Below are 17,639 nucleotides of genomic sequence, written 5' to 3' on the forward strand. Positions count from 1 at the left end.
GCAAAAATATTATTCCAAATGTATAAAATAATTTTTGACCTCGCAGTGAACGAAGAAATAGAAAGCTTTAGCAAAGAAAACAAAAGACGGATAAAAGAGGTTTATAGGTAACAATAATTCCAGGTATTCGGGAAGTGCTAGGTGCTGTACAAACCCTACTGGCATCCCATCCCTGCCTCAGGACAACAATCTCATGGCATTTCCTACACAAAATACACTTTTCTTCAAAATGAAATAAGGAAATATTTATTTCTTTGGTTAGTTCCTTTACATGCCCTGCCAGGTCGGAATCTTGCTTGGCCAGGAAGATTAAAACAGCAAGAAAAATGATCTGGATGCGGCAAAAGGCATGTAAACATAACTTGATCCTGGGGAAGTTAGGACAAACGCAGAGTACCGTTTCCAATCTGGTCAAAAGATATTCAGTAGCAACTAGAAGTATTTAGCCAAGCCTGAAGAAGCAGAATTAATGTTTACTGTCTGAATTTCCCTGATTATGCTTCCTAAGATACTATGCCCATTAGCATAACTTTGAAAGCAAGGGGGGTGGGAACAGTTTTTTCTGACTACTGAACTGTTGCTATGACAACAGAATCTGAGAATCTGCAATAAATATGATACTGTGTCAATAACAGAGGCTTTTATATGCAAATACAGAGCGTCTTTCTTGGGTGGCCTTACTGATTAGTACTTCCTGTGGGGATCTGTTTTAATTGTGCAGTAAATTGCTAGCAATATGAAAACGATGCATTTTAAATGTGTATACTAATGCTGAAACCAATTTAGAAATATTTAACAAAACACTTTTTACACTCTAATCTCTAAACAGCACACATGGTGGATAAAATCACACCTGGAGTAGATTATCATGCACATGGGATCATGGGATGTTTATTGATTAAATAAGAGATGAAGATTACAGTCTTCAGTGGAGAAGCATCCCTTACTTTAAGTGTACGCCTAAAGGTCTACTAAACAGAAGCTACATTTTGGCTTTTGTACATTTTAATAACATGCTTATAAAAATGTAAAGTCAAAGAAAGCCATGGTCTTCAAGGCATTCTTGTAGTGGAACAAATAACAACATGTACAGTGTCAGATATTCAGCCATGCTACCACAACAGTACAGCCACTTCCAGAACAGGGCTCTCCGGAGTTGCAGCAGGTCACCAATGTCAGGTGACATTCCAGCATCAGATCCAACTGCAAGTCGTCCACTTCTCTATATGAATCATCTCTGACCTCTAAACTAGGGCCAATGAAGTGTGGAGGGTGTTGTGCTTAAGCTGGCCATACACTGGCTCGATTTGCTGCCGTTTCGACAGCAGATTCGATCACTGGGATCGAATCTGCTGCCAATCGTTCACGCTACACGGTGAATTTCGATCCATTTCGTCCGATCCCGTCGATTGATCCGTGCGGAAAATTACCGTCGATCGCCCGCGGGTAGGGAGCGCGTCGCTAGCGGAATTTGAGTACCCGACGACCGACGCAATAGAGCCGCATACATTACGTGCTCCGCCGGCACGACTACCCCCGGTCACCGCTGCTTCGTGTCCACGCTGGTCTCCGGCATGCTTCAGTTCCTCCTGCCCGGCAGGAAGTTTAAACAGTAGAGGGCGCTCTACTGTTTAAACTTCCTGCCGGGCAGGAAGAAGTAAAGCATGCTGGACCTGGAGACCAGAGCGGAGAAGACAGCGGAGACCTGGGGACTGGAGTCGCGCCAGCGGAGCAGGTAATGTATGCGGGCATGCGGGCGGGGGGAGCGGCGGCAGGACCACCACCACCACAACAGAATGTGAACGGTTTCAGGCTGAAATCGGTTCACAATCTGTTTGCAGTAAAGGCAGCCATACGATCCCTCTCTGATCAGATTCGATCAGATAGGGATCTGTCTGTTGGTCGAATCTGATGGCAAATCGACCAGTGTATGGCTACCTTTAGACTTTCATCACAGTAAGTCCAGCCACTTTATGGACCTGCACGAGCACCTGCTGCTGGCCAATATCCCAGGAGAGTCAGGCTTCCAGAAGAGATCTGCATGGAGTGTATATGAGTGTATATCTCTGGAGCTCTCTTGAGCAGACGGCGGCAAGCCTTTACTCAGCAGATGGGCACCATCTTGGACCTTTGACGATGCTCGCTGGCATTTGAAGAAGTCCTGAATGTGGTTTCACCTTGCCTTGCCTCCTCTTTTTTTTATAGGCATCTACCTCCATCGTGCTCTCCTTCATCCTGCCATGTAATTAGTGCCGGCACTGGTTTGTTTGAGCCAGAGTTTAGAGGCCCAGAGCTAAGTCACTGCACATCGGTCTTGTTCTTTGGTTGGCAACACTCCCACAGTTTCCCAGCCTACTAAGTTATTAACAAGCTGTTTGTAGGTTTCTGTGAACTTAAGTACACACTTGGAAAATATATCCAAAATGATAGTTGTCTAAAAACATCACATGTACGTGGAGAATGTGTGACCACAACATCTGCCCATCCTTCCCTGTGTACAAGTCAAGAGGGGAGGAACCAAAACAAAAAAAAAAGTACAGTTTATTTTGCCTGATTTTTCTTAAAGAGAATCTGTATTGTTAAAATCGCTCAAAAGTAAACATACCAGTGCGTTAGGGGACATCTCCTATTACCCTCTGTCACAATTTCGCCGCTCCTCGCCGCATTAAAAGTGGTTAAAAACAGTTTTAAAAAGTTTGTTTGTAAACAAACAAAATGGCCACCAAAACAGGAAGTAGGTTGATGTACAGTATGTCCACACATAGAAAAATACATCCATACACAAGCAGGCTGTATACAGCATTCCTTTTGAATCTCAAGAGATCATTTGTGTGTTTCTTTCCCCCATGCACTGAAGTTCTTTGCACTTTGCACTGCTCTTTTCTTCCTGCAAACAGCTTTGCCCTTGTTTGTAATTCCTCAGTATGTGAAAGCCCAGCCAGCTCAGAGGACGATTTATCCAGCTTGTAAAAGATAAAAGAGAAGAGAGAAGCTGCTCTAATCTAAATAACACACAGGCAGTGTGCAGAGAGGGGCCTGGAAGGGTGAGTTCATAGCAGAACCACAACACTGAAGAACTTGGCAGCCTTCCAGACACAGGCCGACAAGTCTGACAGGGGAAAGATACATTGATTTATTACAGAGACAGTGATAGTATAAAGTGCTGCAGTTAGCCAGAACACATTAGAATAGCTTTTGGAACGTGTAGGATGATAAAAAACAGGATGCAATTTTTGTTACGGAGTCTCTTTAAAGCAAACCTGAAGCGAAAAATAACAAAGATAATTAATAGAACATTTGTAGCAAAGAATTAGTAGCATTAGGTGGCTGGATAGTGTAATGGTTAAGGGCTCTGCCTTTGACACAGAAGACCTGGGTTCGAATCTCGGCTCTGCCTGTTCAGTAAGCCAGCGCCTATTCAGTAGGAGATCTTGGGCAAGTCTCCCTAACACTGCTACTGCCTATAGAGCGCAACCTTGTGGCTGCAGCTCTGGCGCTTTGAGTCCGCCAGGAGAAAAACGAGATATAAATGTTCTGTGTTTGTTTGTTTGTTAGATTAGTCTCTTATTTTTATTTTCAGTTATATAGCTTTTTTATAGCATTGCATCATTCTATCATATTTGCAAAATGTATTTTAACCACTTCACATCCAGACCTTGTTTCCCCCTTGTGGACCAGAGCAGTTTTGACATTTTACCTATGTCTCTATTTCATCAGCAATAACATTATCCCTACTTATGACACCTAAATGAAATATATCTTTTTTTCAAGACTAACTAGGCTTTCATTGTATGGCATTTTTCCCTCAATTTGGTTTTCTATGCATTTTAATAGGAAAAAGGAAAAATATAGAAAACACTTATTTCTCAGTTTACCAATTCCAGCTTAAAAATATAAAATGCTATTGTAGATAAAAAAAAACACAAATTTTGTTGGCTATTTGTACTGTTTCTCTTAAAACTTAAATTACGTTCCTGTCACAATTTATGGTGAATATATTTGATTCTGAAATAATGCTACAGTGTGCATTTTTCACTATGAATTGAGAAAATAAAAGTTTTTTTAATGGTAAAAATCAATCTTATTGGCTCAGGGAACATGTATTCCCCATGTATTACCAATTAGTGTTGCAGCAGATAGTGCCAGAGGTTCTTTACAGGAGCAAGCCCAATCCTGCATAGCTGTGCTTCAGCTACACAACTTATATCTACGTCCTCGTGGCTTAGATGAAGTCACAGAGAACGTAGATATACTGTAGTAGAGGAAATAGTGGTTAAACTATAAAACAGAGTAGAGCTAATAACCTATTGAACTTTCCTTCAGTAAAAACTTAAACAACCAAGAAACCGTAAGAGAAAGGTTGACTTTCTCTCAATGTTTCATAGTTGTTTAAGTGCGTCAAAAACATGTCTGACACAAGTTGGGTCGAGGCGCTCAAAGAAGCTCTTTTGCATTGATAGCAACTGAAGTTCCTTAACTCTTCTTGTACTAGAAAACAATGAGACACTTTTCTTTGCTACTAATGTTCAATTTCTTAGTTGTACTACACATACAATTGTCTCATAAGTTTATTTTTGCTTCAGTTTGCTTTAATAGTACCCTTCACGGTATCAGTTTTTCTGTGATGGGATGTGCCCTCAAAGCAAAGAGGCTGAAAGGATTATTTTGGTAAACATTCAGTGATTCTTCATATATAAATGGACATTCAGCCAAAAATCCCTATTTAGCATATATACAATTATCAGTAACACATACATAAACAATGCAGTGACCCACATATGAGCTGGAAGCGAGAGCTATTTTCAGCAGTGACTCCCCCTATACGGTGAAGATTTATTATACGTCCTTACTATCTGCATAGAAAGAGAATGGCCTGATGGTAGATGTCTGTCTCTAGTGATTGACCCAGTTACCTTAAAAGCATAGGCAGAAAGGCCAGGGCAGGTTAAGAGGGCATATAGAGGATCAGGGCAATCCAATAAAAATCAATGCTCACAATTACGTTACTCTGAGTGATGTACTATGGAAAAACAATACCGACAAGACTGCACTCTTCATAAACATAAAGCAGTGCAACATTATCTAGATGAATGAATGGGAGGCTCTTGCCTGCGGCGTCTGTCTATGCACTCAGCATATGATGCTTAGACTCCATTACTCTGGTCATTGTCTTAATTGATTAATTCTTTAGTCGTCAGCCAATGCAGGCTATATGGAGACGACTGAAATACAAGGCATCAGACACTGTAGCAGTGTAGTGGACACAGATCACAAGATTATAACAGATTATCTTCCATTCTTAAGAAGTAAATGAGTTGTAAATCCTTTTGCAGACATAGTTTTAGCCGTATCATACTCCTTTTGCTGAATGGACACAAAATCACATATTTACTTCAGTAGCCAAATGCTCCTCTTATACTTTGTGTATATTTGGGTCAATATGCAAATCAGGAGGTAGGAAAGTATACCTTGTAGCTAGCTTTTAATACAAGCACTTTGCATGTTGCATGCAAAACTCCACCTTTCAATGATATATTACATCTTTAATATCTATACATCTGGAAGAAAAAGATACATTTTAAAGTGTAACCTGGAACATTTTTGTTAATTTACATTTGGAAACAGCTGGTTAGAATTACAGCCTCCATCAAGCTCTTATTGCCAATAAAGACGTTGCTCACACTGTGCAGTGCAGTACGTTGTGCTGCACATATGTCCAATACACAGGAACATCTGACATTGCATAGAACGGAATGTCTGATCTTCCCACTCGAGTGGTGGGCTGCTGAGCAAGGTGATTGTGTCCTACAATACATGCTTCTGTGCACTGCCCCATTCAGTGTAATTAACGGGGTCAGTCTTGAGCCGACAAAACCAAAAGGACCCGTTTCCACCAAGTGTGAATTTGCAATGTGATTATTCCATTTGTAACCAATGCATGTCAATGGAGTAATTTCCATTGAATTTAAAATTGCGGTGCAATGCAGAAAAGTATGGTTTGAATACTGCAGATTCCTGCAGCAAACGCCCTTTCCCATGCAATGATTGTTAGCCGCATAGGTATTTCCGCATTAACATTTGCAGGAAAAACATGGAAATCTGCATACAGGAAAAGGTTTTCAATTTTAGTAATTCTTTTTTTCTATTACACTTAACACATGACTGATCTCTCACAATGCACCAAGAAAAAACAAATATTGTTTAGCTATGATCTTCTGATATGGTTCAGGGAAGGAATGGAAGTTTTTTTACACTTTATAGCATCTTTTGATCATTTCCCCTGCTTTACCCATCTAATTACCAAATGGTTTAGACCAGGTCTAAAACATTTGGTAATAGTGAATTCCCCTTTGATGCAACTGACCAAACCATCAGTAGACTGGTCTAAACTGCTTAGTGAATTGAAGCCAATGAATATAGTGACTGCAGTTCTACTTTAAGATTTCTCAAATACTGACCTATTTAAGGTCATCCTAAATGATGTGCCTGTTATCAAACAAATCATCTTACGTGTGGATTTACTGGTAGATGACTTTCTGTTTTATAAGAAAGGTCACTGAGGTGCCAACACTATAGCGATACCCATGTATTATTAAAGTGAAAACTGAACTGAGAACATTTCCATAAAACAGGAGTTTTATTATGTTAGTATAAAAAGACAAGCCAGCGTTTCCCTAATGCTCTCCATATGGCAGAGTAGAGGCGTGCAATAAAAATAGTGCCATGTTCAGTCTGTATAGTCTGCGAAGGTTGTCATTTTATAATTGATAAGTATAGGGTTTATGCACAGTAATCACAGTAGCTCAAATATGCAAGTTACTTAGGCATCAGTATTGTTCCCGTGTGAAATTATATACATCAGCGCAGTACAAAATTGTGATTCAACTACGTGTTGCAAAACAGCATACAGCCCTGTGAATGCAGGAGGGGACAGCTGGAGGTGTAGACCACAGCAATGTATTACATGTTTGATGTCATGTTTGAGCCACCCACATACAATAACAGCTGGTACCAGACTGGCTGCCATCAGCAAATATGACCAATGTCAAAACTCAGGAAAGGAATGATCATTGTCCTTTAACAGCCATTAGCAATTGCTCTAGCCATTCACTGAATGAGAAAAGCTTTACTTTCTTAATATGATCTGCAGACTACATCTACATTTTGGAAGATAATCAAGTTCCATAGAAATGAATGAGTTCTGAATCCGTCACTACTCTGAACTCCAAGGGCTGCACAAGTTCACAGGGGATTTTATACATTCAGGTCGGGTTTGTTAGATGACTGTCGTTATACTCAGCTCTCTGCCATGGAATAATTTCAGGCTCTGGCTTAGGGTACCTTTCAGAGCATTGTATGCCCATCTATCACAATGAGAAATCCTTTATTTGATTGGAGTTCCTTGCCGTAGTAAAGCATGTAATGTGACCTGCAATGTGACTTACAAAATGGCACAAAGAAAAGGTCTGAGCCAGTGGTCTAGAGTTATATTAAGTTCACTGTGGGTGAGGGCACTGGCTGCATATGCTTCTACTGCTCTCTAAAAGAACTCACAAAGCTCTGAAAATACAATATGAATATTTCCACCTTCCTTGAAAGAGTTCTGGTCAGGTAGGCCTTCCACGTGACCAATAGTAAGAAAAGTGTGAGGAGGAACAGGACCATGAATGGTCTTCACAAGGAAAATCAAATTGTCCTTGCATTTTACATCATAGAGTTTAGATTTGTTAAATTTAGCAAATGTTTACTTAACTGTGAAATATCCTTTTAAATTTATTTGAAAACTGAACCAGTGACAAGCCATTAAAACATAAGAAAACACACTTACTCTGTCTGTTGTCTTGTTAAGCTTGCATGACCTCTCTGGAGATTCTGGGAAGACAGAACATACACATCAGGCAAAGTAATTATTATTGACATTCCCCACAAGCATCGTTAAACTTACATATCCAAACATGTTGAGTCTTTATTACATGGACTATGAATAGCCCTTGACAAATAGTTAAAGATCAATAAAATCTTCCATTTAGAAACTGAAGTAAGCAGGTTAACACTATGTCCATTCCTCCTGAATTGCCGCAGACGTGAAGGGCACAGACAAGAGATAAACAGTACATTGAAAAAATATTGCAATCATACTGATGCATTACTAGGGAGAAAAACTAATTTTGAAAAATAGCAGTAAATAATTGTTTTAGTTAGTTAAGGCCTGTTTCTAAGGCAGGCAAAACCAGGTGACCCCAGCATGGAAGGTAGGCTAGGGCTTACCCAGAGACTGGAATCTAATTAGTCACTGGTCTTCACCAGAGCATCCTTCAAGAGTTGTTGGGCCTCTACCTGCAGTGGGTAACAGATTACAGTGCTGCCTGTGACTGCTAGGTTGCAGTGCCTGAGTTTGTCCCACCTGTGGTGAAGTGATCTAACATTTCACAAGAGGGTGAGGCTGGTTTTGTGGCTGGATAGTGTAATGGCTAAAGACTCCACCTCCAGCACTGGCGAAATGGGTTCGAATCTCCACTGAGTAAGTCAGCACCTATTCAGTAAGTAGTCCTTGGGCTAGACTCCCTAACACTGCCTACTGAGCTTGTGGCTGCAGCTCAAGTGTTTTGAGTCCACCAGGAGAAAATGCAATATAAATGTTATTTGTCTTGTCTCCAGTAGAGAAATAAGGGAATTATGTTGTATTACAAATGTGCAGTCTGTTCTAAGTTGGTGATAGGAGACTATTAGAGTCAAATCCATGTGGACAGATCAGTTTTAGCGTTTTGGTTAGGCTCTTTTTTCACTTGTGCCGGTGTCTGTCTCCGAGATGGTTGCCGGCACTTGTCTTGATGCGGGTACTCATACAAATCCCTCTAGCTATGCCATACGTGACTTTGGGGAGTCAGATGGGCCATCTGAAAAACAGCTGTCAGCGCTTGATTTCAATAAGCTGGTATTCCTGACTTCAGAGTTCACATGCGGGGAAACACTGCAGACCACCACAATTGGAAACAAGCCCTTAATCTTTCTATTGTCTACAAGCACACTTCTCACAGAGTCCAAAGAGATAAAATAATAACTCCAGTGTTCTCCCCAAAAAAGTTTCTCCAGCTGGTTGGCATGAAAAAGTAGCTGGGTGTGGTGTAATGGGGAAGGCAGGCACAGCACATCTCTGCTTACAACATAGGAGGCGGATGAGGAGGTGAGCAGATAACAGCCGGGTGCTCACCAAAATTAGCCGGGTGGAGCACCCGGCTAAAACAGCCTGGGGAGAACATTGTAACTAATTTGAGGATGCTGGGATCATCACAGAATCTTGGAAACATGGTTGTAATAACTTTACAAGAATCAAGGGCAAAGGTTAAAGTTGGCAGAAAAATGACAGATAAAACTAAAATAAATAAAGGAGTTAAGCAAGAGGACATATTGTCAATACTGCTTATTATCTAAGGCAGTGGTCCTCAAACTAAGGCCCGCGGGCCGAATGTGGCCCCCTGAGGCTTTTTAGTGGCCCCCCACACACAAAATGTATTACTTATAGATGCAGCTACATCTTTAAATATTGTTGGTACGCATATAATATAGCATTGTTGGCACCACCCATCCACATGGAAGCCAGAAAGCAGCAATTCGCTGGATTCCAATCAAATTCCACATCAGGGAACAATGCTGTCAAATTAGACTGCAGCTTGTCCCCTGGGAATGCTTCACTGTCTGGCCCGTAAAGACTTCTACAACATTTTATGTATACTCCGGCCCCCCAGCAATCTGACGTATGTTGACCCAGCCCTCAATCCAAAATGTTTGGGGACCCCTGATCTAAGGGCTGGAAGCGGCACTTTGAAACGTTTGCATGTATGTTGATATATCACTCTGAATGAGTCAGGTGGAAGCATACACTCATGATTATGTGATTAAAGCTCAAAGTGAGAGGTCTTAATAAAAATATTCAAACATGGGAAACTATTTGAGAATGATTAAAGGCTTTCAAAAATGAATGAAATATAAAACAGCAATTACCACTGAGAAAATGTGAACACATTCCAAAATATCAAGTCAACAGCAACAATGGTGTCACTTAATTACAACTAGGATTGCTGCCAAAGGAAGGTGTTCCTTCTCTTTAAAAAAAAAAAGGCCTCAGGTCCAGTTTTCTCCACAAAGACTCAAGAGTATTATTATTCAAGACAACTATCAGTCCAGTTGTACTTTTTTTTTTTAATTCAATATCATTTGTAAAGTAAAGATATACCCGCTTAATATATAACATCCACACCAAAGTTCCAAACAAAAATATAACAAATAATAATTACAGACCTCTTTCTCATCAACCATAAAGTTTGCAGTCATTTGTGCAAATATATACAGTATAGCTCTTTACCAGTGTAACAGAGAAATGAATTAATACTATAATATACCATCTTAGGCCCAATTTGCAATAGCAAACGCAGATGGCCATGCAGAGCAGGATCATCCACCAGGCAACCTAGGCAGGTGCTTGGGGCCTAGTGGGTTTCAAGGGGCCTCTGACCTCTCTCCACTTCCGTTTACTAAAAAGACTACAAAAGGTGCCCCAAATCTACGACCTTGCCTAGGGCCCCATTACATCTTAATCCATCTCTGCTGCCATGTGTTGCACTGCTGATCCCATTCGCTACAGTTAATGGGTCAGTGCTGCGACTTGCCAAAAATGCGTGCAGCAGTGCAATTTCACAACCCACTGCAGTCTATGCACTTTTGATGTTCTTGCGTATCGCACACCATCCAATGCCAAAACACGTACAGTAACACGTTTAGTGTGAACAAGGCCTCAAAATGCAAGCTGACCTTGTGAAACTGTTCCAACTACTCATGGACCTACCAAATCAGTTAATATGCATTGTTTGTAGCATTTATCAACAGGACATTTAGATCAGCAATATAAATTAACTTTTTGTTTTGAATTCTTAAACTGGATAAATAACAACCTTTATTAAACAAAGTGAAGAGAAAAAAAGGGTGCTTAGGAGAGCTAGAGAAAACTCCAGTTATAAAACATGGATGTTGCAACAGCAGCATGTAGATAAATGGGAAGTCTTTGAAAAAATGGTTTTTAGATAAATTATGGCCTAGTATTTGATAATGAAGTCCGTGAATTTTATAAAAGCCCAACATATAAAAGCAAATACATGTGTTCTATAAATGTCACCCTTAATGATTTATGACGTGATCAGGAGAGATGACTGCAGAATGCAATGGTCTTTTCTGCATACTTTGCCATTTCCAAGGCTTTCAGAGTTCGTTTAGTTCTTTTTGCAGGGTTTTGCTCACTCTTCCTTAGAGATCACTTTTAATTCTGAGATATTCTTAGGCCTCCTTGCTTGCACAGCATATTTAAGCTCTAATCACAGATTTTCAATGATGTTTAATTAAATGGCCTGTGAGGGCTATTCCAAAATCTTCAGCTTGATTTTCTTTAAGTGCTCAAGGGCCTTGTCACATAAGAAATTCTGCACTAATGTTAGCGGAGCAGCTAATAACAACTATGGTATACTAGAAAGTTGGTGTTACATAAACAAGTTGCTTATTTTTTTCTTAATGATCAACAGTTTAGTAATATGCTGATTATGTCCACACAAGAGACAACATTCAGAATAGACAATGGCCTCAATTCACTAAGCTTATCTCCTGTCTTTAATAATGTTTCTAGAGTTGTTACCATGGTGATAAGGCATGTAGTATTCAGGAAACATTTTACCTCAGGCAAACTTAAAGTTAACTCTTCTGTCTTTAAGTTAACTCTCCAATCCTTAAAATAACTCCAGAGTTAAAGACAGGCTGTTAATTAACTGCGTGTGAAATTAACTACAGAGGAGGCAAATTAACTACAGAGGAGGTAACTTAAGGAATGAAGAGATAAGATACCTCTCTCACTGTGTGGAGCTAAGTTTTCTCTTGCCATATTATCTCCAGCATGATCTTATTGAATTGAGGCCAATGTCTAGCAGCTAGTCCAGTTAAACAGAAGCTGTTATCTGTTCATTGATTTGACAGTCCCTATTAATGTGCCATAGGGCCATGCCACACAGACTAATTAGTTGTAGCATCTAATCATTGTGACCTCTTGCTGGATGCTTTCATCTAGTTGTCAGCAATAGGCTTACATCAATAACAGCTGTTGCCAAACTTCAGGTGCTACGTTTAGTAACCCAGTGACCAGGGGCGTAGCAATAGGGGGTGCAGAGGTAGCAACCGCATCGGGGCCCCGAATGGCCATCCCTCAACTACAGTTTTAGCTCTCTATTGGTCCTGTGCCCATAATAATCACTTCTATAGATACATTGAATAGTGGTAATCATTAGCAAACTGTTTCCCATCCCCTTCTTGCACCTCTGACACTGTAGTTGCCATTGGCATGTGTTGGTGCACCATATCAATTGTTATGTATAGAGTGCTTGGGGGGCCCCATTGTAAAACTTGCATCGGGGCCCACAGCTCCTTAGCTATGCCACTGCCAGTGACTGAACAATATCAGCATTTTTGAGATGTGACACTGATGCTGGCGAAACTACTGTAGGCCTGTTACCAACTTGTTTATGCCCAGAAACTAGTTGCAGAACATAGCCACAGTATTAACCAACAAGTCTCTCCGTCCGAAATCAATCGTTCCCGTCGATTCCTGTCGAGCCGTCGATGCGGAAGATTTTGCTCGATCGCCGGTGGGTTGGGAGTGCGTCGATAGCGGCGTTCAAATACCCGACGACCAACGCAATACAGCGGCAATACATTACCTGTTCCGCCCGCGTGAGTCCTCCCGGTCACCGCTGTCTCTTCTCCGCTGGGTTGCAGCTTCACTGAACTTTACTGAACAGTAGTGCCCTCTACTGTTTAAACTTCCCCGGATAGAAAAAAGTGAAGCCTGCTGGTCCGGAAACCAGTGGAGAAGAGACAGCGGAGAACGGGGGACACGCGCCAGCGGAGCAGGTAATGTATACTTGGCGGAGGGGGAAGCGGCAGCACCACCACAGATTGTGATCGGTTTCATGCTGAAATCGATTCACAATCTGTTTGCAGTAAAGGCAGCCATACGTTCCCTCTCTGATCAGATTCGATCAGAGAGGGATCTATCTGTTGGTCGAATCTGAAGGCAAATCGACCAGTGTATGGCCACCTTTAGGGGTGTCTTCAACCTGGCTGTTCTTTCAGGGTTGCCAATCTTAACCTGGCTGTTCTTTCAGGGTTGTCAGTCTTAGGGCCGGTTCACACAGCTGGCTGCCGTTGGCTCGATTTGCTGTTGTCAAGCAATTTCCTGCTACTGAGCTGAAAAGCGTTTGGCATTGTTTCTTATCGGTTCCTCATCATAATGCGTTTTGAGCCCCTAGAGGCGATACAGAACTGCACTTGCACAATCAATGGCAATCGGCAGTAAATGCATCGAGATGAGCGCTTCCATTAATCTCAATGCAAGACGCGCTGAATTAGCGAGTGCGCTGTAAACAACAAACATGGGCGGCGGCAGCAGCCATCTGTCTGAACTAGCCCTAAATCACAGTAAAACAATTCATGTACACTTAATTTCAGCTATGCATTTAGTCTGCCTGGAGTTCAGATGTAAATGCAGTCAGCATCATAGCACTGCACAAACACAATAATGTGCAATAAATAAGATCTCCACAGGCATTATATTTTCTAATCAAACATTTGCTGAATCCAGACAGGTTAATAATGCAATATATATTTTTTTAAAACTGCTTAAATTGTTCTTGCAATATTTAAACAGAAACAAATCCTTCTCTGTGAAATTTTGCTCAGTCAATTTGATGGGCAAATTGGAAACACTTCAAACAAATAATCGTGTCACTGTAATAAAATTATACTATTCTATTTTTAAATGTAATACTTAGTATGATCTCTACTGAGTACAGTTCCCGAGAGAGAAAAGACTGAAAATTCAACAGTATTTTTACACAGGTGTATATATGTAATATACAAAGACAATGTGATTGGGCAAGGAGTGTTGCCATGTAACAAAAGTGTGGAAATGTCAATGCATTACAAGAAGGTCAAAGGAGGTATTTGATTATTATACATTTAGGCATTTATATGCTTAAGGATCATATATTCTATTGCCTATGTTCTCAAAACATAAGTGCAAGTACTCAATGGGTACTTAGATGGTGCTCAGGGGATACTTGACTTGACACAGCCAATGCATTTTGAAATGAAAAGAATAATAAATCATGTGTAAGCAAGCCTGAAAAAGTATTTTTAGTTGATTTAAAGTATCAAAGAATGTTTGGAAAGCATTTTAACAAAATCATGGTGTACACACACATGTCAAGGGGTAATTGAGATGATGTTACGCACAATGGGAGATTACTTGGCAAAAATGTAATTCATAAAGGGGAACATGCTGTAATGATGTTGAGGGGCGTTGCTAGGATCCAAAGAGATTCCGGACACTTTTGGGCACTCCAGCCAGAAATGGGTGTGGCCATACACCAGAATGTGGGTGTGGTCATGGGTGGAGCCAAATTTACATGAACTTAACAGCAGTCTAAGTAGGCCTGCCCAGAAAAATGTTGGAAAAAGCCTCCCTCTCTATTAATAAAAAAAAAAATGCAGCATGTGATATCACATAAATAGGCAGCGTCACTTAAAGCGGAATATAACCCTGCATTTCAACCTTGCTCTAAAACATTATTTACAGCATATTATATGCAACCAGCATTTTTTTTTTACTAGACCGGCATTGGAAGGGTTACACACAGAGCTTTAAAGTTCTGTGGAGAGAACTGCAGACGCATCCGAAGCTTACATAGATACATTTAGCTAAACATAATGTAACAAGTGAGGAATGTTACACACTCTTTGGCTGTCCTCCAGCTCCTGCACAGTCAGAGAGAGTGAGTCACATTGAGAGAGTTGTTACATTCTGTTTAGTTAAATGTATCTATCTAAGCTTCGGATGCGTCTGCAGTTCTCTCCACCGAACTTTAAAACTCTGTGTGTAACCCTTCCAATGCTGGTCTAGTAAAAAAAAAATGCTGGTTGCATATAATATGCTGTAAATAATGTTTTAGAGCAAAGTTGAAATGCAGGGTTATATTCCGCTTTAACATAACTAGGTAGAGTTACCTGGCTTCTGTGCTGGCTGGTCTGGCTTTCTGCTGGGCAGGCTGTCCTGTTGTCCGGCAGTCCCCCCATATTATTCCCTGACCTTATAGTGGACATCCTCCCATGCTCTCACAAGCCTCCCATTGAGGCACCACAACTCCCAGCATGCCCCATAGGAGAACCACAGTTTCCTGCATGGCCCCATAAAGGCATCACAACAACCAGTATGCCCACATACAGGCACCACAGCACAACCCAGATTGATGCACTACAGCTCCCAGCATGACCACCATTGAGGCACCACAACTGACTCACTCACATGCCTGGGGGACATCTGGGGCACTGATCTTTGGGACTAGCAACACCCCTGTAGAGAAACAATATTCTTTTGCATGTGCATGACATTTCCATGAGTTCATAGTATAGTTCATTGTGACACATGAACGTTACCAAAACAACAATGCTGCTTAAAAATGCAGACTATGTAAAATAACACCCAATAGCAATGGGCACCAATAGCATTTAAACTGAATAAAATAGCAACAGACATCAAGAGCATCTAATCTGTAAACATAGCATATCTCCACTGAAACGTTACTGAACCAAGAGTTGTCTCTGTAAACAAACGCATTTGAGACACCCTTTAGGTTTGTTATAATACTGGACCTTGTGATCAGCGGTTTACTGTGTGCGAAAATACACAAACCTATAGCCATGCATGGTCTTAAGCTCCTGCAAGGGTACCCGTGCCCAAAAATGCTGAAGTGCATTTGTGTAACCATGCACAGGTGAGATTTTTTTTTGCATTTCTGTATGCACAGGTGCATTTGCTCATGCTACTGGGTCTATATGATGGTCAAGGATGTTATTTAGGCCTTCTCCAGCGGCAACCCAGTGATTTTAGTTTCAAGCAGCTAAGCAAGCGTACATTTGTGTGTAGTGTTCCTAATACTTGTTAATGACTTTTCCTTGCTCCTGACCTACTTGCCTCCAACCTGCCCTAAACCTAGCTGCCTTCTTGACCTGTTTCCTGTTTACTAACCAATGTCTTCTACCCTGAACTGGGCTTCATTCCATTCCAGCCTTGACCTACAGTTTGATCTTAATCTCTGCCTGCTGTCAGCAGACGCTTGTGGCCTCAATCTGGTTATGTATCTTGAACTTCCTAACATCATTCTGCTATGGATTCATCTGATCCCTCTGCTTCTGGTAGGAAAAGTACAGGGGCCATGGCCTGGCTGTCATGTTCTGCACTTTAGGGCACTGCCTACTAGGGGTAGCGGCCTATTGGCCCTTACAGTAAGCCGTATTGAAGACTAGTGGCTACTTAGACTCAACAACTTTGAAAAAGATGTATCTAGTGCCTAAGTCAAAGTCAGCTTTGCTAACAGGCTCTAACACTGCACTTTTCAAGTGTTTTTTTCCTGCAGTTTATACCACCTTCTTTATTGTGTCAGAGTACCAATAAAGCTATAAGGATTAGAGTACCCAGGTTTCTGACATTAGTTTGCAATCAGCTTAGTCAATTTGACATCCCAATGCAATTCAATAATATAGTAAGGTCATTAAGCTGATGACAAATGGATGATAACATGATGAAAAACCCACCTACACAAGCCTGAAAAACACAGATGGCGCAATCTTCTCCAAATTGTCCACCAGAAGATAGACAAATGTATTTGTTTTATCATGCTTCTTATGATATTTTCCTTAAATTATGGCACCCCCAAAACTTTTTGATAAACTAATTTGCTTTTATCCCAAAATTGGCCTTACACTAGAGTAGCATAACTACAGCAGGGTTTATATTGCAAGCTCGAGTGAGGGACAGTTAATGACTTGATTTTGTTTAATGCTGTGGGAATTGGGAAACATTGGTGTTACATAAATGCAAAGTCCTGCAGTGTGGCACCTACAGTTTAGGTGACTCCCACTGTCAGCTTACACTCAAAAACATAGAAAACATTGCTGTCATACAAATGTCAAACAGCTTTCAAATAAGAACCATACATTTACCACTCCTGCACTTCACATGGAGTAGGTTTGGTCCACAGCAGAATACAATAAAGTTTTCCATCTGCTTGACCTATTATGCTGTGCTCTCAACTACCAAATCTTAACACACTTTAATGATTTATTGCTCAAAACAGTCTTTATTTGTTTTTCAGTTCTTGAATAAGCACTGTTCATACACTCTGCTCAGCTATAAAGTCTTTTTTTATGCTAAAGGGATTGCAAGGCATTTATTTTAGCATATGAGCAAACTGTAGTTCCACTTTACATAACATTGAATAATATAGGATTTTTATCAGTGAATTATATGTATTTTGTAGACACAGTTGCTGGAGGGACCCAGAAAAAGAAAAAGTTCAAAATTTTATTTAGCACTTAGGACAACTTGTTTCATGGCTTGAGCTACTTCTTCAGGTCAAAGAACGTGCCAGTCAATATGACAGTCTAGGGATCCCCTGATGACGGCATAGAGCTGAAACCTGGTAGGGAAGGAGAGACGGGCTATCTCTGAACATATCGCCTACACATATGATAAGGTGCACTTAGAT

The 17,639-nt window shown here is 40.8% G+C and overlaps 1 protein-coding gene across 15 annotated transcripts in view; it reads right to left on the minus strand.

Moving 5' to 3' along the window:
- ARVCF (ARVCF delta catenin family member) overlaps positions 1-17,639 on the minus strand; it is a 1,120,703-nt gene that overhangs the window by 809,350 nt on the left and 293,714 nt on the right. For all 15 annotated transcript variants that reach the window (XM_068243390.1, XM_068243391.1, XM_068243385.1 and 12 more), the window contains one exon: positions 7,829-7,872. The gene's annotated coding sequence lies outside the window, so the exon portion shown is untranslated. The remainder of the gene's footprint in view (positions 1-7,828; positions 7,873-17,639) is intronic.

Source organism: Hyperolius riggenbachi, chromosome 1 (genome assembly GCF_040937935.1).
Source record: "Hyperolius riggenbachi isolate aHypRig1 chromosome 1, aHypRig1.pri, whole genome shotgun sequence".
Classification (NCBI taxonomy): Eukaryota; Metazoa; Chordata; class Amphibia; order Anura; family Hyperoliidae; genus Hyperolius; species Hyperolius riggenbachi.